We start from the raw sequence: 25,639 nt of genomic DNA, 5'->3' as shown, positions 1-25,639 counted from the left end.
CTCATGGCATTTCCCTTCTTAAGAAGTAGTGCTTTCTAATTACCCGTAAAGGGTAAGAAAGCCTTTTGTGGTAGATAACATAGGAGTTCTCCATTAAGCGTGGACATAAAACTGATATATTTATCAAACCAGACCATGCTTTTGGGGAACGGTGCTCTAGGAAGCTGCAGCTTCCTTTTTTTTTCTTTGAAAACAGTGGCTTTCTTCTCAGCGTTAAAAACGCCATTGTTAATTCCGGTCACACTGACATTGTAAAAAATAAAGTGAATTTACCTGGTGGCCTAAAGGAATGCAGGTGCAAGTATAATGTTGCGCAGAAGGTAAACGCGCACGTGCTCACGATCAAAAATAAAAGGTCCGCACAGGAAGGCACCGGTGAGATTCGAACTCACGATCTCCTGTTTACTAGACAGGCGCTTTAACCAACTAAGCCACGGCGCCAACTTTTTTTTTCTTTATTACATGGAAAAGAAAACTGAAGGTGTATTACAAAGTGGACACAACCACGGGTAGAGGAAGAACTCGCTACGACGATCAAGTTTCGGTGCCTGGCATAATTGAGTAAGTGTCTATTGGCGTAACCCCCAGCTAGGCTTGTATGGGCATCACGTAGCAATACGGAGTGCCAGAAAACCCGTTTGGGGCTTGTATGTTGTCATGCCATGCCGACCATAACACGAGTACTTTTTCATAGAAGAAGGAGAAGATCTGTTGATTATCTAAATCCACATGTATTTTCTTAATGAGACAGCCGTTAATTGCTTTTAAATTTGATTTCCCCCGTATCTTCCATCGTTCTGTCCATCCGTCTGTACATGTTGTTCCGCTGACAAATGCAGTCGTCATCGACGACGCCCGTTGAAGGGATTCCTCAGTGTCAGGCCACCTTGTCATGTTTGTGTGTGCTGGCACGTGCGGGTGTGCGGGTGCGTGTTTGGCCGTTTGGCTGTGCATGTCAATACACAAACACACACACATACAGGCGCACACGTATATATATATATATATATATATATATATATATATATATATATATATATATATATATATATATATATATATATATATATACGTGTATGTATGTGCGCGCGTGTCTAGCTTTTCGACTTGTTTGAACCGCCATGCTTGGCACAGACAAATTTTAGTTTTAATGACTTATCTGACTACGTTTTCTGACTGTCACCAACCATACGCACATGTCCTGCAACTGTAATGCTTCAGTAGTTGTCTGAACCAGCCTGCACGAAACGCTTCGAGGAGCGCAATTCTTTAAATCGGGCTCACCACTTCGTAAGTCATAAAACAAACAACTGTTTGTAGAGAGGTGCTTTAACCAAAAGAACCCACAAGTTTTGGTTTCCTTAGTATATGATTCGGTAACACTTGATCAAAAAATCCTCATCCTCAGGTAATTACTGCCATAAATGTCAGCTGCAGTGTTACAAAATATACTGTTTATACTATATCATTCGTGCGTTAAGGTACTCGTATAAAACCGTAAACCGGTATGTCTATTAAAAAAAATCCCGAAGACAATCCTTTGTTTTGTTTTACTTCACGCAACGGAGATGCAGAAGTAAATCTCCGATATATATCAGTCCTGGTTGGTAAGTCAATCATGTGTACTCCCTCGGGTAGCAGCTATTAACATAACACACCCCGCACTGTCAACACAAATGGTTTCAGTCCGCATGACCCACCGCCAAAAGAACCGCTGATAGAACATTTGAAGTGCTATCTAAAATAAAAAAGTAGCGTTTTCGCCCAAAACGCGAAGCCTTCACTGCGACTCGAAATTAGTAGACAGCTATAAGAAAGGAGTAAAGTAATGTTACCGGTCGTATCAAGTTGGAAAATTCGCCTACTTACTGAATTAACAGACATAGCGTAAGCGCACACTAGCAAACATGAACAGAACACTTTTGATGAGCGCGGACACTTGTGGCCAAGACGCTGCTGTGAGCAAGAGTGGCAGCGAGCAAAGTAACCTTCGTACGGTGTATTGCTTCAACGCAAGAACGGCGAGAACACAGCGAGCACAATGGTAGGATCCGTCTGCAGATCGCTTTCATGTTACGGCGCGCGCGACTGTGCGGAGCGGCGAAAACTACGTATGCAAGGTGCAAGCGGGATCCCCCCTCCCCTCCCTCCCGCACTCCCTACCCGCTTTCTTCCCTATATGACTCGAGAGATCAACACGCGATCGTGTTCCCCTTGCGCCCGGTCACGAAATGTATACAGTCGCTGCGGCAGCCCAACGATCCCTTGCCTTCCTCCCATCTGCCCACAAATGTTCGCGCGATGGAAGACGGCGTGTTTGCTATCAGCTTCCTTTCTTCGTGCGTGCCAGATTGAGCCGCCAACATCGGCTTCCTTCGCATGATTTCACTGATACATAACTACACCATGCGACGCGTGACGACGGTATTATCGCCCTTGCATTTTATACAAAATATAACGGTGATGGCGTCGGCAAAACCGTGGCCGGAGTGTCCATATAGTTGATCTCGCCATAACGAAAACTGGACGAGTCAACTGTTCCTTGGTTGCTTTCAGGCCACATGAGAAAACTTGATCCAGAAGCGCATTCAAATAAACGCACTTGAGTGGCATATATTTTATTGGAATGTAAGCATACCATAAAACATTACGTGTGGTTTTCATGTTGCATACTGCTTCTAGTGGGCGTACAACGTATTTTCTATCTAGTGAACTTCGTAATTTTTGTCCTTTATATTATGAAAACAGTTATTAAATAACCGTTTTCAGTTCGAGTACGAATTTTGTACTCGAACTTTCAATATATATTGTCAACTTCGCCTACACTGCTTTCTGATTAAATAAGGACGGTTTTATGATTCACTCGTAAATTTTAATTCGAGTGTCACATACTCAAACACATTCATGTTGGTCGTGCGTGCTATACTCTCCGCCAGCTGCTCTATTCACGTGCCCACGTTGTTTTTAACTAAAGTATTATGACCATGGCCGTTATTAATTGAAATATGCACATAATGATATTGCTTCCCTAGAAACTACTTGATAATTTGCATTTACAGCATACTGAAAAGCTTTTTTCCCAACAATACTTTCTTTTGTTTATTTCGTCAGTTTAGGTACCGTGTGAAGTGTCTAAATGCATCCGCAGGCACGCCACTTGTGCAACAATGCACACAGTTGTACCGCAAATCGTTTTATTTTCGTATACGTATATGTGTTCCTTCGTAATCGTTTAACAGTATATGATCTGTAGTAGAAACAATTTTTTACTGAATTTCCTGCAGGAAAAGTCCTCATAGGCACAAGGACACCTGCCCTTCATTAAAGGAAGTTATCATTTTACAGCGAAGTTCGATACTTTTTTATTCATTTTACGTTATCTTATTTTATTTTATTTTTTCAACGACACCATTGAGGAAGGTCGTGCAAGGATTTTTGTGTTGCAAAGGCCGGCGTGCGATGACGTGATCGTGTTGAAATGTCAATGCAACGCAACGTGTGTCGGAGCCCAGAGTTGAAGAAGCTTTGAAACGTAATTATCGATCAATAAAAATAAAAGAGGTCTAACGCATATCTCATTCTAATACACCATGCATTACTTGTTTGCATGTTTTGTTTTTCACCAGCCATCTGAATTTCTGTTTCTGACATCGCGCTTCAACCTCTCCATGTTCGAGGTCATCTACGAGTTTGTAAGTCTGCACTGGCAAAAGGTAACGACGTCGCGTGGCGGCGTTGCCAATGGCGGAGCCATCACTGTCAGAGCTAGGTACGGCCTTGCTAGAACGCAGAAAATGCTCTGAGTAGTAGCATCCAGTATGTTGTGCTTGGTGTCTGTTTCTTGGCTTCTTATCTATCGAGCAATAAATGTCGGTCTGCTCGATTCCCTTTCTTCTATTTAATTATAGTACGAGTTTCTCGAGTCAGGCAACATTTATACCTTCAGGTAGCATGTGTGGGTTTATTGACCAGTTGCCGTCACCGAAATAGCAAATCTACTCGTAACGCCAGCGGTTGAAAGGATGTTCCACATCCGCCGCAGAGGTTTGTGAATGGTGGCGCTTGCGGACATATCCAGGGTTAGTGCGTCGGTTGTTCGTTTCGTGAATCCCGATTAATCAATAATGGTTTCTCCGGGTCGGCATGTCGTTCATTCATCGAATATAATGGGTGAACATGCCCAAGTTCACTGTTGTGGTAACTGCGCCGCCGATAAAGGTACGCTGAGGTCCGTCTGCCGACACGGCTGCCTTGAGTTCGTTGTAGCTGATGTCTGCGATTGCACATCGCTTTTTGTATTCCTTTTACACATTCACTAAACATTTCACATATTCAAGAAGCCTTCGAGCGCAGCGTTACACGTGTGATTTGCCAAAGCGGTGCATTTGTTTACATCTACAGCTTCAGATCGCTGTTAGCTTCGGTTAGTGTAGAAACGGCGCATCGCTGATGTGAAATAATCTCAAAACGTAGCAAAACAGACGAGTAAGCATGAGCGGCCGAGTCCCTTAAACAACTGCAGCTGGGATCCTGACACATATATATTACGGGCTGTTACTACTGATGCTCGCTTTTGTTTCACTTCATCATACTTACAGTTCGCGCGTAGCATAAGGTATTAAAAGAGACAACTGTGCTCGGCATAAGTCCCCACTTATATACCGTGCAGTTCTCTCGCGAAAAGGCGGATGCCATCGCTGACACCGCCGACAACTTAGTGAGTTTATGCTGCTGTATCGAATGCACTGTCTCTTCTTCCCTATTTGACGCAGAGATAAACAATGCTTCTTTGGAATTAAGAAATGGGAGCATAACAACACACACACACAATTTACGGGAATGCAACCGGCAGCGTTCGGGAACGGTGACAAAAGTACAGGATGTTGGCACAGCGCTGTGTTGCCGCTTGCCGCTTACTGTGTACGTGCCGTGCGCAATGAAGAGTAGTTATCAAATCTCTATAGGGCCGCAACCTAACTATAAGAGCGGTTTCCTTACGAAAGTAACTGCTTATTTCTTAAGTACAGCTCCATCGGTATAGCGGGTGCATGAACTCGACGAGGTCAGGCCTAACCCGAACTTCGCTAAATAGGATCAGCATAGACTAAACTTCACGCGCACGGCTCGAGAGTACTGAAGCTCGTGCATTTCGGCTTCGAAGGCATGTAGACAAATTTTGAGCGCGAATAATTACATGTACATGTGAATGAGCTGCAGCTATCGCGTTGTCGCTTCGACGGCTGATCACGTAGGGTTCATTCAAGCTATCACGCTCGGCACGCTGATTTTGTCGGTGCTGTCGACACGAAAGCCCGTCGCGCTATATGACAACTCGCACCGATGAATTGCGTCGTTGTCGGCCTATTACGATCAAATGGTCTCACTGACACAGTGCTGACTAGTCGGCCAATCGTCGGCGTCAGCGTCTTGTCGGTGTCGTATCGACCCAATGTTAGCACGCCTCAAAACAGTACGTGAAGTAAGGCACGCGCTGCCACCACCTACAACAGTGGGCAGACGCTGCGAGGAGGCTGCGTCAGCAACGTGTTTTTGAAGTGTCGCCCAAGTGTAACGCATGGGTTTATTAATAAATTTGGCAACCTTCAATGCAAGGCGTGGTTCACGGTGCAGTTCGGACCAAGCCCTGGCCCTTTTCTGTTTCAAAGTGGAGCTGCAGTCTTACGCACGTTTTCGGCACCGCACCGACGTCGAGCTACCAGAAGAGTTTCAACGCGGTACATGGCACGAGCGTTTTCAACAGCGTGCGTCCAAGCTCTTCTTTTTTTCCGAGTTTCCCCCGATATCTGGCCGCGCGGCCACGCGCGCGTCCCTTCCAAAACGTTTCGCGGCTAAACCGCCAGAGCAGGGCGCATGCGCCATCGCGCCGTGTAAGGTGGATAAGGTGTAAGGTGATAAGGTGTAAGAGGTGGATCGGTACATGACCGGGGTAGTTGGAGAAGTATGGGAGAGGCCTTTGCCCTGCAGTGTGCTTAACCAGGCTGACGATGATGACGAGGATTCTCCTCAGGCAGTCATCTCTGGCCTCAAACAGCAAGTAACCGCCCTCTGCCTTATCACACATATTTTACCTCCTCAATTCTTCATTCCCGTCCTTGTGCATTTTACTAGTAATTTTTTTTTTGTCTCCATCCTTTGCATCCAATTCACAGCCTCCATTTCTCTAACCTTTTCTAATGTCCTCTGGTTGTCTATTCACATATTCAATTGACTTGTGTTTGGTTTGCCAATTTTCTTGACGTCTTAAATTCTCCATCGATGCTTTTCAGATAGAGGTAATTGTGCGTTTTATCGGGCCATTTCTTTTCGTCCGAGTTTCTTAGTCATTCCTCGAAAATACTCTGACTCTGCGCTTCTCTGACTTCAAAAACAAAAAAAAGAACGCGAACCATGTCATCTTGCACTGCCTCATTTATGGTTTAATCGTGGGCATCTTATACCCATTTTCCTGCCCGGACAAAATGTTTGATTTCTAGCACACCATTGCACGTTTGAAAGTTCACTCTTCCACCATTACATTTTTCCTAATTCCAATTTTTATAGGTATTTGTACTCGGTAACCACTGTTAGATAACTGTGATGAAAGCATCTAAAGGAAAACTGAAGTGATGCTCTTTTTTAGTTACTTTCATAAAAAAAGCTTCTTTTGGCATTAACTCACGTTTTTCAAGCTTGGCAGCATATGTATGCTGCGAACTGTAGTATTGAGCAAAACTTCACAAAGAGCACCTCTAATTTCATGAAACTGCAAGCAGTCATCGGCAAAATGTGTAACCTTAAGCTGTCCATCAATTACCTCGATAATTAGTGACTCAAAATAGCTTGGTGACTGAAATTGTTACCTGTCTTGCTTTTTCTTTCTTTCTTTCTTGTTTGCTCTTCCCTTGTAGTAATTTGCCAGTGCATATAGATAACGAGCAATAAAAACAGCGCTAAACGACGGGACGAGTGAAGGGACACAGACAACGGCGCTGACTAACAACCAAAGTGTGTTTATTCCGTCAGTCAGCATATATATGCTCCGCCGCTATCTGAAACCACAGAATCTACAGGATAGGGCATGCGCAGGGGGAATGCAATTAATGTGATAAGAAGGCAATCTCCTTTGGAAGGAGAGAAATGGACGGGAGGCTTACACATGCATCACCACTAACGTGAATGTGGAAGGCTTCGGATATAAGGCGTGCGCGGTCATCACGATATTTTGACAGATAGGTTACACCTTCGAAGGATGGCTTGCAGCCGCATTCATTGCAATGTAGTGACAACTGACCACATTTTGCCTACTGACAACTGACTATCTTTTGGCAGGCGTCAGGTTGCTGTTTACTGCCAAAAATAAGTTAGGTAGCCTGTGCCACCAATTCAATAGGGTAAGCAATAACAACAAGAAAAGTTGTAAAAAACAGCACAGACAGAGGTTTGTTGCTGACTGTTGTGACTGTGTGGTTTACAAGATCCCTCTTTCATGCAAGCGTTTTTATATCGGCCAAACGGGGCGTTGCATCAATGACCGCATGCGCGAGCACTTCAACAAATTTCAGAAACGGGCAAAAGACAGTCAGTTGTCACTACATTGCAATGAATGCGGCTGCAAGCCATCCTTCGAAGGTGTAACCTATCTGTCAAAATATCGTGGTGACCGCGCACGCCTTATATCCGAAGCCTTCCACATTCACGTTAGTGGTGATGCATGTGTAAGCCTCCCGTCCATTTCTCTCCTTCCAAAGGAGATTGCCTTCTTATCACATTAATTGCATTCCCCCTGCGCATGCCCCATCCTGTAGATTCTGTGGTTTCAGATAGCGGCGGAGCATATATATGCTGACTGACGGAATAAACACACTTTGGTTGTTAGTCAGCGCCGTTGTCTGTGTCCCTTCACTCGTCCCGTCGTTTAGCGCTGTTTTTATTGCTCGTAATCATGAACCAACCAGCCCAAATGCGTACTCTTTTGCATATAGATATTTTCGCGTGTGTATGCCTTCGCCATGGTGCAATCATCTTCGTGTACTGTTTACCACCATATACCCTCACGTACTTCTTTGTGATATCAGTTGTAATTGTAATTTTACTTTCTGCTTTGGCTACTTTGGGAAGCTGTTCCATGTCATTGCATTGGGCGAATAAAGATATTGCTAGATTGATCCTTTTTTATATGTTTTGTTCACACTTCTTTAAGGCCTACGTAATTGTTGTTCCTCCTTAACCAAGGCTTTCCTATGTGCATGTAAGGTATTATTAAAAGCTTACTTAATAAAGCCAAAGTGAACAAATAAATCCAAGTTACCAGTGGTTGAGGTCGATGAAAGACAAGGTCTTCTTGGAGGCCATAATGTACCATGTGGTCTGTTCTTTAGACTGCGTCATCATTAGGATCGTCTCGAATGTTTGCGCTTTACTAACTCTGGAATCTGCCAAAATTTCAAATTTTTGAAGGCAAACTTCCGATACCACTTTTAGGCACGCGCTGTTAGAAAGTACGCGATTGAGTTAAGTTTGGACCTTTTTGTGCATTTAGGGAAACATTTTGGGATCTATAACAATAAAACTATTCCAATATGTTTTTACTCCAATCACTTGACATCAAATGTGCATAGCCACCGACGCAAGCATCTGGCGTTGACCCACTGGGTTGGCTGAACAGACCAATCAAACGCTCTCCCGTTTTTGGAGCTTAGTTTTGTTTTGTATTAACAACCAATAGCAATGCCTACGCCGAGCGGCTTGTCTTATCTAATTGGCTGACAAGACGCGAGGAGCACGTTCAAGTGAAGAGGCATTCGGTCGGGCCGAGCCTGGGCACTCCAGTGCCAGTCAGCAAGGGCCAGTGCAATCGATGACCGGATGAAGAGGGTGGTGCCTGCGTCTGCGATTGGTCCGCTTTCTCTTACTTAGCTTGCGGTGGCTGGTAGAAAATGGTTGCGCCATGCAACGGAAGATTAAGAATGACGCTAAAACGGGTCCTCAGCAAAGGAGAGTTTGCAGAGCGAGGTCGTAAACGTGCCAAAAGTGCTAGAAGATATTACAAGGCCACGCAACAAGCTTTATTGTATGCAAATAAACCAATGCTCTAAGACATGTGCGAGTTGCCCGTGCATTAGCGATAGGCAGCAGCCCTAAATTATTCCTTTCGGAACGGGGCAGCCTACGGCGATTCAGAGAAAATTTCAGTTATGTTCGGCATATTTATGCATCTTGAACGCGTACACGTAACCTTGACGTGGTGCGTTCTCGCGCTTTTATGATGTCGCGTGACACGCTGGTGAAGTGGCTGTCGCCCGATAACTATCACCAATAGACAAGGGCTAAAGGCGAAAAGGCTTCGAGTAATAAATAACGATTTTTCTTTTGTTCTTTCCAATCATGTATAATACGTATGTTTACATCATATCAGATGGGGAGCTATCGCGGTTATTGCGACGTCGTGTGACAGTTTTACGTTATAGCGCCCTTTATTTCTAATTATTCCATAGCTTTATACAAATTGGTCTGAATTTTTTCCGAGCATGAATTTTACACCGTTTGTCTTACTTGCAGTAGTAGGCATCAAATCGTCCTATTTCGACAAACATGATCAGAAAGTGGCTGTCAGATGCCCAGATTCTATGGAACCCATGTTGATTATTTTTTTTAAAAAGAGATCTCTCCAAAAAAACAAATAAATAGATGAGTTATTATCGTAAAAGAAATATAAGTGTGGGCCTAGAACGCTTCCTCACCTAATCGAAACAATCTTATTAAGAGTGGACGTTTAAACTATAGCCAAATTGTGCCACAGGCATGAAGTGGTAGCGGTGCTTGTGCCTCAACTTTCTTGTGTATCTGCCTCATTGTCTTTCCCTTCATAAGAGGTAGTGCTTTCCAATAGCCTGTAAAAGATAAGGTAGTCTTCCATGGGGAACAACATCGGAGTGCTTCATAAGGTGCGGAAATCAAGCTGGCATATTTACAACGCCAGACAGACCACGCCTTTGGGGAGCGGTATTTTAGGAAGCTGCAGCTTTGCTTTTTTCTTTCTTCTAGAACAGTGGTTTTTGTTTCAGTGTCAGAAAGGCCATTGTTAATGCCGGTGACCCTCCCATTGCAAAAAATAAAGCCAATTTGTCTGGCGGCCTTAAGGACTGCATGTGCAAGTAGAATGTTGTGCAGAAAGTGAATGGGCACGACAAAAAACCAAAGCCAGGCACAACAAGGCACCGGTGAGATTCGAACTCACGATCTCCTGTTTACTAGACAGGCGCTTTAACCAACTAAGCCACGGCGCCGACGATTTCCTGCGGTGCCCCAGTTTTGGTGCATGGAATAATTGAGCACGTGCCTACTGGCGCAATCCTCCAGCTAGCCTAGTATGAGCGTCACGTAGCAATGCGGAGGGCTCAGGAAACCCGTTTGGCGCATACTTATTGTCATGCGATGCCGAGCATAACATGGGCACCTTTTTTTTTTCAGGGAAGTGGGCATTGATCCGTACCTTCAATCCAGGTAACATCCGTCTTTTTTAAATTCGACAGCCGTTAACGCTCCAAATCCAATTTGCAGTAGGTGACTGCGGAATATTTTTCACCACATGGTGTTGCTTGACGTCCAGACAATGCACTTTACACGACCGCTTTCGCATTTTGGCCGCATTAAAATGCGACTGCCGCGGGTGGTATTTGACGCCGCGACTTTGTGCTTAGTTACCCGCACAACGCCACAGCCACAAAGCCACGATGGCGGTGGAATTCCACAAGCAGAAACAGCAGACGAAAAATGAATGTAAAAACTAGAGACCTGGGTTTGGCGTACATTTGTCCTGAAAACAAAGCAATGTAATTGTATAAGTGAAAACGGTATAGTCACCAAGCCAAATATTAAAGGGGGATTCACTGCGCCACTTATGCATACATGAACTTGCAGTCGTGACCATAAGTTTAGGGACCATGGCACCATCAAAAAATTTTAACTTCTTCCAGCGCAGCCATACAGCCTCTAAGTGTCTCACTGCGTTGCATTGGTAAAACAGGGGTGTTTATAGGCTGTATTGTTTGATTTTGGTCTGCATCCCTAGGCTGCCGAAGCAAAAAAAATAAAAAGTAATCGCAGTTGTCTCCAGAATTTTGCTGGCGACTATATGTTCCCTTGTTGCCGCCGGTGCTTGCGCAGGTTCCAAATTGCACTATAACACTCGCGCCATACTTAGAATCCACTTATGAGAGATGCAACTTCCTTTCAACATGGCGGCGATGTTAAATATGGTTATGGTGCAGCTAAACGCATTACGCATGACAGAAACAACATTAATGATGTACACTCAGAGGAACCAATCGTCGGCTGATAGTGAATATGCTGCTGAGCAAGATTATGAATTAAATTGAACAATAGAACCTAAACCTTGTGCTGTAGAGGACATCATAAATGAACCTGTCTGGCTAGAAAAACAAACGACCACATGAAAGACGCGATAATTTCCGGCAACATTGAATATTTTATGCAGCTCAACTTTCATTGATTATATTTCAAGCGCACACTGTAAAACGTTATCTACATGTATTGATTTCTAAATTTCTAAGAAATCTTTAATTAGGGCTAAACTATCCCATATTCATTTACCTTCGTCTGTGGTTCTCCTGTGGATCGTCCACTGTGGAAACCGTAAATCTTCTGAACTGGACAACATGGTGAACGTGAGCTGATTGAAAACATCGACAAAATATCCTAATGTTTCCCTCGACAAGTACAATAACAGCGAGAAATACTGGAGTTGTCAAAGAGAAGAAACGAAGAAAACTATTATTGGGTTTTACGAGCCAAAACCACGGTCAGATTATGAGGCACGCCATAGCGGTGGACTCCGGAATAGTTTCGATTACCTGTGGTTTTTAACCTGCACCCAAATATAAGTACACAGGTGTTTTCGCATTTCGCCCCAATCGATATGCGGCCGCTTTGGCCGAATTCGATCCCGCAACCTGGTGCTTAGCAGCCCAACACATTAAGAAAATAGACCAATTGAAAATAGGTACTTGCTTATTTTTTGCAAGGGCGACAGTTCACAATGTATTTATTTTTCACCGAGGTATATTACGTCACGCAAGTGTTGTGTTGTTCCAGAGCAAACGTGCAAAGGCTGCACAGAGGCTTCGTGGTTTTTATCTGGGTTTCAACATGGGAAAGCTGTAGCCTAACAAATTGGTTCAGAAGAATCAGGGACCGGGGTGTGGGCTTGGCACATCTTTTGTTCTACAACTGGTAAACAGATTTTTCTTTCTTGTTTTGCGATGTACAATGCACAGGAATTGAAACGCGATACTTAGACGTTACGGTGGCCGGCACTTTTTGGGCTACCAGTGAACGCTGGGTGATCGCTAAGGAGGCCCAATGCCGTTACGATGTATCCAAAAGATTATCGCTGTCGTGTGACACAAAAATGCATAGCATCAGTGTCACCAGTGCGCACCGTCGAGGCAAGAAAGTGTCAGCCGCCATGTTGTCCAATTATCGTGTTGCAGTCGCTGACCACTGTACGTGGTCCTTTTCTGCGCACTGCATGCCAGCTGAGGTTGAGTGCCGTATTGACGGCACATGTTACAACAGAGGGCATGACCGGAAAGCTTCGTGGATATTTTAAGGAAGCGGTCCATAGCGTAAGCTTTCTTTCTGTTCGTTTTTCACGTAATGGTCCTCGTGAAGTGAAAAAAAAAACAGTGCGTAGAGATGTCTGTGCCATGGTTTTACCAATTCCACTATACACAGCCTCGTACAGTGATTGTTAGCTTTACTTGTACGTACCAGTATTTACGCATGTTTGTATTGCCCCAGACCTCTTGTCTAATGCCTTCGTGCCTTCAATGTGATAATAAATGAAATACAGATTGGAGCGCCAAGACATTATGCTCTTAAACTGGTAGAACGCATGTAGGTGCAACCTAGAGTAAATATCCTTACTTAAGCTTCAAACAGGAACACTCTCCAAATGGAGTTTCATGACAGCACGGGGTTGCTTCGTACAACGGGGATCGCACGGCGTCATCTGCAGACAGCCCGAAACCATAGATCACCTTTTTCAACGCTTCTGGGAGGGCGTATACGTCTGGGATGTCTTAAGGCGAGCACTGAAGAAAGAGTAACTGGTGGAACGCCAAAGGATCAGGTATCCGGCAATTAAACGTGACTATAGGGCTTCCTATGACTTGTGTTTATGGCGGCCTCGTTTGGCAGCGTATACATGGGAGCCAGACAGAACGCCCGCGCCTATTTACTTCAAAGAAGGAACTCACAATTTATTGAATTACAGAAAATGTAAGAGCGTGTACCGGATTGGTTTTGTCGAGGTTTTATCATCTGACAGTCATGAAGACATTTTATTGACAACGTCGTTCTGTACGGATGGACGGCTTCATTGTGCGTTTTTTTTTTCTTCTGATGGTTGACGTTTGTGATATGTAAGAGTATGGAAATTTGTATTTTCTGGGCGATGTCCAAGACAGGCAATAAATTCTGAAAAATCGCCGCTATGAGTTCGAATCCCAACGGTGACTGCTTTCAAGGTTCTTTTCTCTGCATCTACACTTTATTGCCCTGCAGGTGCACTATCGACGGTGCTTGGGCATCGCGATTCCTGCAAAGCCATAATACTTACAACGAAAGGCCGAGGCTGTTTTGGACTTTCAAATTTTCATTATGTCACGAAAGCTATTTTGGCGGTGGCTTTCAGGTGTGTCACTGCATTCTACTGTAGAATCAAATTGTTGCTGTGCTGCCAAATATATTATTTATAATATTTACTTCATGATTAAACGTAATTGTTTAAAACCCTAGATCAGAATGTCTTTTGGAAACATAACTTGCTAGGTTTTGTTTCCCACAACAAGGATGCGGAAGTACACCTACGGTATATGTCAGTGCTGGTTAGTAAGTAATTCATGTGTACTCCCTCTGATACTCTTTCGGGAGAAGACATGACGCACACTACAGAGTCAAGATAATTGGCTTCAGTCCGCATGCCTCATCGCCATAGACAGCTCTGGTAGATCTTTTGAAGTGCTCTCGAGAAGAAAAAAGACTGCACGAGTCCGCTGTTCCTTGGTTTATTCCGAGTAACGTGAGATAACTTCAGCTTCAACTGAATTTAAATAAACGCATTTGAGTCTCATATATTGCGCAAGAAGTAATATGTTGTGTCAATCTGAGCATATACGAAATAATTGGGTATGGCATTTGCGCTGCGTGCATCATTTTCTACTTTGCATCTAGTGAACTTGATACGCTTCGTTCGTTCCAAAATAAAACAGTTAATTGTACTCAAGCTCGCAATATTTATTGTGTTTCGTTCCACCAACTCCACTAAATTTCTCATTCAGTTAGTAACAGTTTTATATTTGACTGCTAAATTTTACTTAAATTTAACATACTGAAACAATTTCATGTTTGTCTTGTGTATCCTGTGTGTCTCCGACGGCTGTTCTATGCACGTGCCAGCGTTGGTATAAACTAAAATATTACAATCATGCTAATTACCAACTGAAAGACACATTTAGTTATTGCTTGCCTAGAAATTAGTGTGCACGATTCTTAACACATTTTTATGCAACAATACCTTCTTTCGTTCCTTTCGCCAGAGGTAGATATCATGCGAAGTGTCTATCTAAATTCATTTGTAGTGAGGCTAATTCCCCAACGGTGTATGTATAGAAACCGCAATATCCCTATATTTCGCGTAGGCATATCTGTTTCTTCTTTATCGTTATATAGTATACTGTAGAATTTATATAAAAGAAAATAGAGTTGCGGAGAAGTCCATAAAGAGGGAGTCCGTATATGTACAGAGATACCTTTGCGAAAACACCCGTGTACTTAGATTTAGGTGCACGGCAAAGATCCCCAGGTGGTTTAAATTTCTGGAGTCCTCAACTATGGCGTGCCTCATAACCAGAAAGTGGTTTTGGCACGTAAAAACCCCATATTTAAAAAAAAATAAAGATACTCTTCTTTCTTTGAAGAAAATACTCATTTTCAATGCTAAATTCAGTGCCTTTTGCAGCGAAATTGTTCAGAAGAATCACGCAAGGTTACTTGTGCTGCGAAGGCTGGCATGCGATGACGTGGTCCATGTCAAATGCAGTGCAAAGCAAAATGCATCAGCGCCTAGATTTTAAGTTGCTTTGGGCTATATTTATTCATCAATAAAAATAAAACATTCTAGGGTATATTTCAATCTAAGACACCACCCACTACTTCTTTCTGTACTTTTATTTTATTCACTAACCCACAACTTATTGTTCCTACCGCCGTCTTTCAGCGGCTACACGTTGCAGGTTCTCTACGACCTATCAAGGCCCCGGTAGAAAAAGTTGACGGTGTCACGGCGCAGCACATTCCGCGTGGAAACCGCTACGATGAAAACCGCTAGCCACGACCTTGATCGAACGGAGCAGCTGCTGCTGCGTACTTCAGCAAATACTTGCCATCGCTAGCCCAGAAAACGGCTGCTTCACGATCTCTTATCAAGCGGGACACAGTATTTGACTGGACACACAATCATGACGGAGAGTGGAGAGGTATATGCAAATCGCTCGAAGAAAAACCACTACTTAGAGTTTTTCATCCAACTAATAAAGTTATTTCACTCACTAAAGTTATTTCACTCACTCACACAAGCAAACAAAAGTGACGTCAGATGTTTCCCAAAGCGGTACTGTATCCGCCCTTCTGCAGAGTTACGAGGATGGTTGGACCAGGGGTTTACGCGTCCATAGCTCGGGCAGATACAGAGCAACGATATTCGCAGATAGAAAAAGAGGCTCTTGCCCTAGTATTTGGCTGTGAGAAGTTTTCCCTCTTCATTTATGGTAGTCCGCTGCTACTTGAAAGCGACCACAGTTCTCTCATTCATATCTTCAGGCAAGCTATTGCCGATATGCAGCCCAGGTTGCAGCGTTTTTTGAAGAATTCTGGACTACGACTGCAGCCTGCTGTTTGTTCCCGGAAAACACATGCCGCTGGCGGACATGCTGCCGAGATCACCGGGCACTGGTGACATCACTGCGGTGGACACCGGCGACGTCGTAGTTCATGCCGTCAGCGTCGTGGCAGCACTCGTGAGCGAAAAGACGATGGCCCGTCTAGCACGGGAGACCGCGTCGGATCCATACCTCAAGGTTGTCCCGCAGGACAGTACGGAACAAAAACCCGTCACAGGCCATCTGAGACCCGTGGCTTCTTAGAGTTCGGAAATTACCTGAATATTATTCAACGGGACTAAGGTTGTGGTTCTCGCAAGCATGCAGCCAGAAATCTTAAAATGCGTGCGCTACGGTGATCTCGGCACAGCTAAATGCACATAAAGATCAAGACTGCTGGTATACTGGCCAGGTCTCGACTGTGATAACGAAACTCTGATCCGAAAATGTGCACGTTGTAAAAACCATGCATATAGCCTGCCGTCACAACGACTATGGATGCCTCCAACACCGCCTCTCACATGGTTCCGAATTGGAGTCATTATATTATAGTACGCGATTCCAGACTGCTAATACCAGCAGGTCCAAAGTTCTAATATGCTTAGACGGCAGACGATAAGGTCCTACGTCGAAACACCGAACACACGCTGAGAATGAAAGTGTAATTCCACTGCGAAATAAACGTCGGAGGATGAATCGAGTGACAACTTCGATGATGATGCAAGCACATCGTCTGAAGGACACCTGTCTTCAACAAATGTACCACTGCCTGCGATAGCATCAACGCCACCGTTACCGACATTAAGAAGATCCCAGAAGCAAGTTAGGCCACCCGCAAGTTAGGCCACCCGCACTCTTGGGCTGCACGGGAAACTTTGAACAATTCAGCAAGTGACAGCGAGAATTTTTCAAGTGAACCATTCATTGAGGAGGAGAATGTATCATATCTGCTTGTGCGCGCATTTATCTTTGCTTCCGAGCACAAACGTGCCAAAGGTTTCCTTTTGTGATAACTTTCCCTTGCAGTGGTACTTTTTCATTCACACTAGCGCTCTGGCCCAATGTGGCGTTATATATGATGCAATAAACGATTGCTTGCATTCGTTCCCTCGACACGAACTGGTGCCCGTTACTATTTCCGGCCACATCACTGTGACATAGATTACAAAATTTTATTGAATTGAATAACAGACCTTCATTTCCCAAAATATATAATTAAATGGTTTAATGAGCTTCCAACCTACTGAAAATAATGTGTTATCTCAAAGGATGTTCACCAAATAGACGTCGACAGTCGCGTTTGGTGCCACCACAAGACGCCACGTCGCGTTTATTATTTACTGTGTTACTAAGCTCTATTCCTTGTCATAATGGCATATACACATCTGTATATGAAGATGACATCGCGTTTTTGCGTCAGACAATGGAATCCACTCTTTATGCAGTCGGTTGCGAAAATCGCTGCAAGCCATAGAAGCCTGGTTACAAAATATTCGCCTCTGCCTTAACTTCTTAAGATGGTCAATTATAGTTATTCCGTTAACGAATCCAATGCGTATAAATCGTACCTACCGCCTGCAGAAAATACCTCACGTGGACTCGATAAAATACCTGTGCATAATGTAGGGCAACCGGCTTAATTGACACACACACATTTAACATATGAATAAAAAAGGAGTGCGAGCGTTTGGAATGGTACGAACGCTTTGCAACAGTCCATCGGGGATGTGGAGAGACTCTCTTCTGATGATTTATACAATGTACGTACAGCCAATTTGGGAATTTGTATGTGTTCTAATTTGAGGGGTTCAGGCATAGAAATTACATCGCATTGTTCTTCTAGAATCAGAACCTTTATGCCCGTGCCATGGATTACCAAAGATCATTGCCAACAATGTCTTATTACCATCTCTTTTTGTGCACATTTGAGTTATTACCCAACGAAACGTTCCTAAATATATATGAGTTCCTTATAAAGGTACAAATCATTTTCATTTCTCAGCCTGCAATATTTTTCAATTTTCCTGGCCTCGGTCAAACACTGCTGAGGTCGTGTTCGTTCAGGCAATTGTTGGTTCTTCAGATGTACGATTACGTGAGATCCCTCTTATTGCCAGTGAGACATAATCTCCAGATTGTTGTTGACAGTATATACCCAAACAAAGCAGGACATCTCTCTTACAGTATGATAAATGGGCTATTACAGAATCTCTTTTTTGAGCTAAAAATAACGCTGTCGCAGCGATAGATGCATTGCAAACAAAAGAAAAATCCCCAATTTGAATTTTCTCTTCCACTTGAGACCGCTCCTTGTCATTAGGACTTCCCGACTTCATACCAACCTTTATAGCTGATTTTCTGGCGGTTACATTGGCTCTACGAAAAGCGAACTCAGCAGTCTCGGAAGTTGTAATAATAACGGATTTGCTATCTTTATTTGCAGCTCTCAATGCAAATAGTGGCTCACATATTTCACGTGCATTTCATGGTTTAATACATTCTCGCCTAACACTAATTAGATTAATAGGGGTCCCTCTTTATGAAGGGTTAGCTATGAATGAATTAGCAGTCAGTTTGGCGAGCTGCCATTAGTGGTCCGACTTTCCCTATCCTAACTGTATCCGCTTCCATAACTGCTGGTAGGTTCAGAAGACGGGCAATCATGCAAGATTCTTTGAACCTATAATTGAAAACTTAACTGGTTACCAAAACCTCTTATTTCGTTGGAACAGAAACTTCTGCCGTAGTAGAAAAGTTGAATTCCTGTTGACGAACATTCGATGCCGAATACATGCACTAACTTAAAATTTATCCTCAAGACTTTCGTTCCCTTTTTGCGCTGAGTATACGGATCACGGAGGTAGGCAATTCCATTTATCTGTCATGCGTATGAGAAATAAGAATTAGCAAAATTTACATGTGGCGCTATATGGAGTTAGTGAATCTTGTTGCCGGTTCCGTGCAATTAGTGATGTTATGAGCATTTCACAAGGTTATTGACTGAGGAACAACATACTGTACTTAACAAAGAACAGAAATTGTAGACTGTAAATTTTGCGTGGTCAGTACAATGATTTCGTTTCGCTAAAATTCATAAAAAAGTCGGAGAGTCAGTCTGAGGATGTCATAAGTGCTATAAATCTAGCATACTTTCGCTGTACCATTTTTTGTGCTTGCATGTTGCAATTTGTACAAGTTTCATAAACAATAAACGTGTATTCGAGCTTCTTGGGATGGGAAAAAGAAGCTCGAATACACTAATAATTAACGTACAACCTAAAAATTTTTAGTTGTGCAGATTCATGTTTTATTTGTGCCTCAGAAGGCGCGCTTAACCAAACGCGGACGTGCAAATGTTAGAAGTTTGTGCTCCAGCTGAGTCGGTTATTGTACCACCTAAGACGATGATATTCATTAGGTTAATTGGCATCCCCTTTATAACGGGGCGGGGACCAATGGTCTCCGTGCCTACTTGGTTAAAAGTGGCTCTCGGGCGATTTGCCTATCGGATGTAGACCTCATGTTTTGCATTTAAATCATCTGTCAGAATATTTTACCATTACACTTGCACCGACTCTGGTTCTATAAACCTCTCCCCTGCACCTTTTTCCGCCAATACTCTAATTGTCTCTTAATTATCACGAGCACTGACCAGTTAATCCTCCAGCTTTGTTTGAATGTCAATGCTACTCGAGGGTGGGCCCTTCCTACGGGTCTTGCGGGGTGATTATCTTGACATTAGGATCACCAGAGAACTTTTCAACTTTTTTTCCACCACACGCATGCATCGTCCAATGGCACAGTCTTCCCGGTATGCTATGGTCGGCAGGTGGCCATCTCGGATCTAAAATAGCCAGTAACTGCCTGTTGCCTTATCACACATACTTTACCTCTTCAGTTCTTGCCTTGCCTTTTTCCCTTGCATCTTTTTTAGAGTCTTGCTTCCTCCCACTTTTTCTAATGTCTCCCGGAAGTCTATTCACACTTTCAATTGCTCTGTGCTTGGCTGCCATTTTTCTTGACATCTTCCATTACCATTCCACGCTTTCGAGGTAGCGGTACTTTCGCACTTTATCCGACCATTTCTTTTCATCCGAGTTCGTTACTCACTCCACGAAACTACTCTGTCTCTGCGCTTCACTTACTTGAAAAAAAAAACTGGAACATACGTCGCCTTGCATTCGCTAATTTATGGTTTGTTCCTGCGCATCTTATGCCATTCTCCTGCCCGGAAAAAAATTCTGATTTATAGCACACAATTGCACTTCAGAAAGTTTACACTTGCACCATATTTTTTTCGAAATCCCCCTTTTTCATTGGCATTTGTACTCGGTAACATCTGTTAGAAAGCTAAGATAAAAGGCTCTAGGAACAAGCTAAAATGGTTCTCTTTTTATTTGCTTTCATAAAATCGCTTTTTTTGGCATTACCTCCCGTTTTCCAATATTGACACCATATGTATGCTGCGTACTCTAGTATTGAGACAAACTTGATCAGCCATACGTATTCTTTATTAAAACGTAAGCAGTGGTCTGCAAAATGTCTGATCTGAACCTCTTCATCACTTACCTAGATAATGAGTAAAATTACCTTGGAGACTCAAATTGTTACATGTCCTGCATTTTCTTTCTTTCTTTCTTTCTTTCTTTCTTTCTTTCCTTCTTTCTTTCTTTCTTTCTTTCTTTCTTCCTTTCTTAATTTCTTTCTTTCTTTCTTTTTTTCTTTCTTTCGATTTATTGCTCTTCAATTCCAGTAATTTTCCGTTGATATAGATATGTTCGCGTTTGTATGCCTTCGGCTTGGTGCAATGATTTTTGTGTGCTTTTTAAATCTCTGTGCCCTCCACAGTGCGGCTCTGCGATAATAAATTTAATTATATATGTACTTTTTGTACTGAATACTTTGGGGAGGTGTTCTATGCAATTACATATGGTGAATAATGATATTGCTAGTTTGATCCTTTGTTATGTTTTTTTGAAGAACACTTCCCTTAGGGTTAAGTAAATGTAGTTACCCTTACTCAATGCCTTCCTAAATGCATGTAAGGAATAATAAAATTTTATAAGTCAACAGCAACAAATAAATTAATGTCAACAGTGGCTAAGATTGATGAAAGATAAGGTCGTCTTGCACGCATAAGTGCGCCATAAGGTCTGTTGGTTAGACTACACCACAATTAGGATCGCCGCACATTTCTACGCTTCACTAGCTCAGCAACCGGCAAATATTTCTATTTTGAGAAGTTAAACTTCCGGTACCGGTTTTAGGCAAGCACTCTTAGAACGAACGCATTTTAGTTTTGTTTGATCCTTTTTTCGCAAGTCATGCGCAAAAATTTATTACTGCTTCCTTTAAAAGTCTACACAAATAGGTCGGTATTTTTTTGTTCCGCGCATCATTTTTATGCCGTTTTGCCTTACTTGCACTAGTAGGCAAGAAATCGCTGTATTTTGACGAACATGATCAGAAAGTGGCAGCCACATAGCCAGATTGTATGGACCCCAAGTTGGTCTGAAGTTTAAAGACATGGCATTGTTTCCAGAAAATATTTATATAGATGTGTCATTACCGCAAATCAAATTTAAATATGCGCCTACAATGCCGCCTCGTCTAATCGAAACAATCGTTTGGAGAGTGGACGTTTAAAATTTAGCCAATTGTGCCACAGGCATGAGGTTTTAACAGTGGTGCTGCCTCTACTTGTTCGTGCATCCGACCCTTGGCATTTCCCTTCTTAAGACAAAGTGATTTCCGTATCCTGTAAAAGGTAAGAAAGCCTTCTATTGGAGACAACATAGGAGTGCTCCATTAGGCGGGGAAATAAAACTCATATATTTATCAAACCAGACAGACCATGCCTTTGGGGAGCGGGGCTGTAGGAAGCTGGAGCTTCCTTTTTTCTTTCTTTCAAGACAGTGGTTTTCTTTCCAGTGTGAAAAACGCCATTGTTAATCCCGGTCACACTGACAGTGTAAAAAATAAAGCGAATTTATCTGGCGGCCCAAAGGAATGCAGGAGCAAGTAGAATGTTGCGCAGAATGTAAATACGCACGTGCTCACGATAAAAAATAACAAGTTCGCACAGGAAGGCACCGGTGAGATTCGAACTCACGATCTCCTGTTTACTAGACAGGCGCTTTAACCAACTAAGCCACGGCGCCGACGGCTGCAGCAGGAGGATGAAGTCGCTTCGATGACCAAGTTTCGATGCCTGGCATAATTGAGTAAGTACCTATGGGCGAAATCCCCAAGCAGAGCTAGTATGAGCATCACGTAGCGATGCGGAGTGCCAGAAAACCCGTTTGGGGCTTATATGTTGTCATGCCATGCCGACCATAACACGAGTACTTTTTTCAAGGAAAAAGGAATCGATCTGTTGATTATCTAAATCCACATATAATTTCTTAATGAGACAGCCATTAATTGCTTTTAAATTTGATTTATCCAGTATCTTCCGTCCTTCCGTCCATATGTCTGTACATGTTGTTCCGCTGACAAATGTAGTCGTCATCGACGACTCCTAGTGAAGGAATTTCTCAGTGTCAGGCCACCTTGTCATGCTTGTGTGCGCTGGCACGTGCGGGTGTGCGTGCGCGTGTTTGGCCGTTTGGCTGTGCATGTCAATACACAAACACACACACATACAGGCACACACGTATATATATATATATATATATATATATATATATATATATATATATATATATATATATGTGTGTGTGTGTGTGTGTGTGCGCGCATGCTTGTGTGTGTGTGTGTGTGTGTGTGTGTGTGTGTGTGTGTGTGTGTGTGTGTGTGTGTGTGTGTATGCTTGCGCGCACGCGTGTCTAGCTTTGCGACTTTTTTGAACCACCCTGATTCCTCAAACTGAACCCTTTAACAAGCTCTCCAGGAGCAGACAAGATTCGATTTTAATCGCTTACATAACTACGTTTTCATATTCTCACCTACCATATGCACATGGCGTGCAACTCTATTTCTTTAGCGGGTGTCTGAAGCAACGGGTGCGAAACGCTTCGCGGACCGTAATTCTTTAAATTGGGCTCTCGATATCGCAAGTCCAAAAACGGTCAACTCTTTGCTAGCCAGATGCTTTAACCGAAACAACCCACAAGTTTTCGTTTGCTTAGCATGCGATTCGGTAACACCTGAGCAAAGAATCCTCATCATCAGGTAATTACTGCCAAAATAATAGGCTGCTGTGTTACAAAATATGCCATTTATACTATATCATTCGTGCGTTAAGGTACTTGAATAAAACCGTAGACTAGTATGTCTACTAAAACATACTGAAGACAATCCTTTCTTCGGTTTTACTTCTCGCAACGGAGATGCAGGAGCACATCTGCCATATATATCAGTCCTGGTTGGTAAATCAATCTTGTGTACTCGCTCGGGTAGCAGCTATTAACATGACACACCCCGCACTGTCAACACAAACGGTTTCATTCCGCATGACCCACCGCCAAAAGAAGCGCTGATAGAACATTCGAAGTGCTATCTAGAATAAAAAAGTAGCATTTTCGCCCAAAACGCGAAGCATTCACTGCGACACCAAATTAGTAGACAGCTATAAAAAATGAGTAAAGTAATGTTATCGGTCGTATCAAGTTGAAACATTCGCGTACTTACTGAATTGACAGACATAGCGTAAGCGCACACAAGCAAACATGAACAGAACACTTTTGATGAGCGCGGACACTTGTGGCCAAGACGCTGCTGTCAGCAAGGGCGACAGCGAGCAAAGTAACCTTCGTACGGTGTATTGCTTCAACGCAAGAACGGCGAGAACACAGCGAGCACAATGGTATGATCCGTCAACGGATCGCTTTCATGTTGCGGCGCGCGCGACTGCATGGAGCGGCGAAAACTATGTATGCAAGGTCCAAGCGTGATCCCCCCTACCCTCCCTACCGCAATCCCTACCCGCTTTCTTCCCTATATGACACGAGAGATTAACCCGTGATCACGTTCTCCTCGTGCCCGGTCACGAAATGTACAGTTGCTGCGGGAGCACAACGACCCGCTGCCTTCCTCCCATCCGGCCACAACCTTTCCCGCGGTGGAAGGCGGCGTGTTTGCTATCAGCTTCCTTTCTTCGTGCGTGCCAGATTGAGCCGCCAACATCGGCTTCCCTCACGTGATTTCACTCATACCTACAGCATGCGACGCGTGGCGCCGGTGTCATCACTGTGATGTTATTGGGCCGGATCACTCCAGAAAAGGGAGAAGCAGCACGCCAAAGCAAAAACACACATCAGACATGTATTTACATACATAACACGGATAATGGCACACACGCGTCACAATGTCCCAAAATGCCTCATAGGCGACATGCACTATATGTATCGGTGGATTACGATCGGCCTACAGTTCCGGCGGCAGCTTGTGTCGCCGTGTCTTAGACCTCGTTGAACCGATGCCGGCCAGCGGGGTCGGACAACAGTGTAGGACGGCCGGGTCGGACAGCTGGGTCGGACGGCCGGGACGGTCGGCTGGGTCGGACAGCCGGGTTGGACGGCCGGGTCGGACAGCTGGGTCGGACGGCCGGGACGGTCGGCCGGGTCGGATGGCCGGGTTGGACGGCCGGGTCGGACCGCCTCGCGGCGCTCAGGTAGCCAGCCGCAGTCACCGGGTCGCGTCCACAGCTGGCGGGGTAGCCCTGTGGCCGCTCACCCGAACGCTCGAGTGCCCTGGTTCCGGACCGCCAGCCCTCCTGGACCAGTGCCCAGCGGAAGAGCGGGGCGAGGTAGCCTCCCAGCGGGCGACAGTGTTGCTTCAGGTGTGGCGTATTGGCGCGGTCGGCGATAGCTCCTATGGGCCAGACGCCCAGCGAGGAAGCTGCTTTTCGTCGACCGACGAACCTCGCGGACTGCTCACGCCACGGTCCACGGGCCACCCTCTCGCGCCACGCTTTTTGAGGCGCCACTGCCGGCGCTCCCAAATTGGTGTCGATGATGATGATGGTCCTCTTCGCCACCGCACGGCGCACTGTCTTCATATGTTTAGGCTTCGCACTCCCGCGTACCATATATTATGACAATCACCCTTACGTTTTATGCAAAATATCACGGCGATGGCGTCGGCAAAACCGTGGCCGGAGTGTCGATATATTTGATCTCGCGATAACGAAAACTGGACGAGTGAACTGTTCCTTGGTTGCTTTCAGGCCACATGACAAAACTTGATCCAGAAGCGCATTCAAATAAACGCACTTGAGAGGCATATATTGCACATTGAATAATATTGTGTTGGAATGTAAACATACATTCAAAGATTACGTGTGGTGTTTATGCTGCCTACTGCTTCTAGGGGGCGTATAACGTATTTTCTATATAGTGAACTTCGTATTCTTTGTCCTTTATAGTATGAAAACAGTGATTTGTACTCGAACTTTCAATATTTATTGTCAACTTCGCCTACACTGCTTTCTGTATAAATGAGGACGGTTTTATAATTCACTCGTAAATTTTAATTCGAGTGTCACATACTCAAACACATTCATGTTTGTCGTGTGTGCTGTACTCCCCGCCAGCTGCTTTATTCACGTGCCCGCGCTGTTTTTAACTTAAGTATTATGACAATGGCCGTTATCATTTGAAATATGCACATAATGCTATTGCTTCCATAGGTAAAATACTTTATAATTTGCATTTACAGCATAGTGAAAAGTTTTT

General features: G+C 43.9%; 3 non-coding genes across 3 annotated transcripts; all 3 read right to left on the bottom strand.

Moving 5' to 3' along the window:
• Positions 1-367: 367 nt before the first annotated feature.
• Positions 368-441, bottom strand: TRNAT-AGU (transfer RNA threonine (anticodon AGU)). The gene has a single exon. It is a non-coding gene; the product is annotated as a tRNA-Thr (tRNA).
• A 9,771-nt stretch (positions 442-10,212) lies between these two features.
• TRNAT-AGU (transfer RNA threonine (anticodon AGU)) lies at positions 10,213-10,286 on the bottom strand. Its single transcript has one exon. It is a non-coding gene; the product is annotated as a tRNA-Thr (tRNA).
• Positions 10,287-22,049: 11,763 nt separating this feature from the next.
• Positions 22,050-22,123, bottom strand: TRNAT-AGU (transfer RNA threonine (anticodon AGU)). The gene has a single exon. It is a non-coding gene; the product is annotated as a tRNA-Thr (tRNA).
• Positions 22,124-25,639: the final 3,516 nt, after the last annotated feature.

This window comes from Dermacentor albipictus, chromosome 5 (genome assembly GCF_038994185.2).
Source record: "Dermacentor albipictus isolate Rhodes 1998 colony chromosome 5, USDA_Dalb.pri_finalv2, whole genome shotgun sequence".
NCBI classification, from domain to species: Eukaryota; Metazoa; Arthropoda; class Arachnida; order Ixodida; family Ixodidae; genus Dermacentor; species Dermacentor albipictus.
Note: the sequence above shows the minus strand (reverse complement) of the source record. Positions and strands in the feature narration are given on the sequence as shown.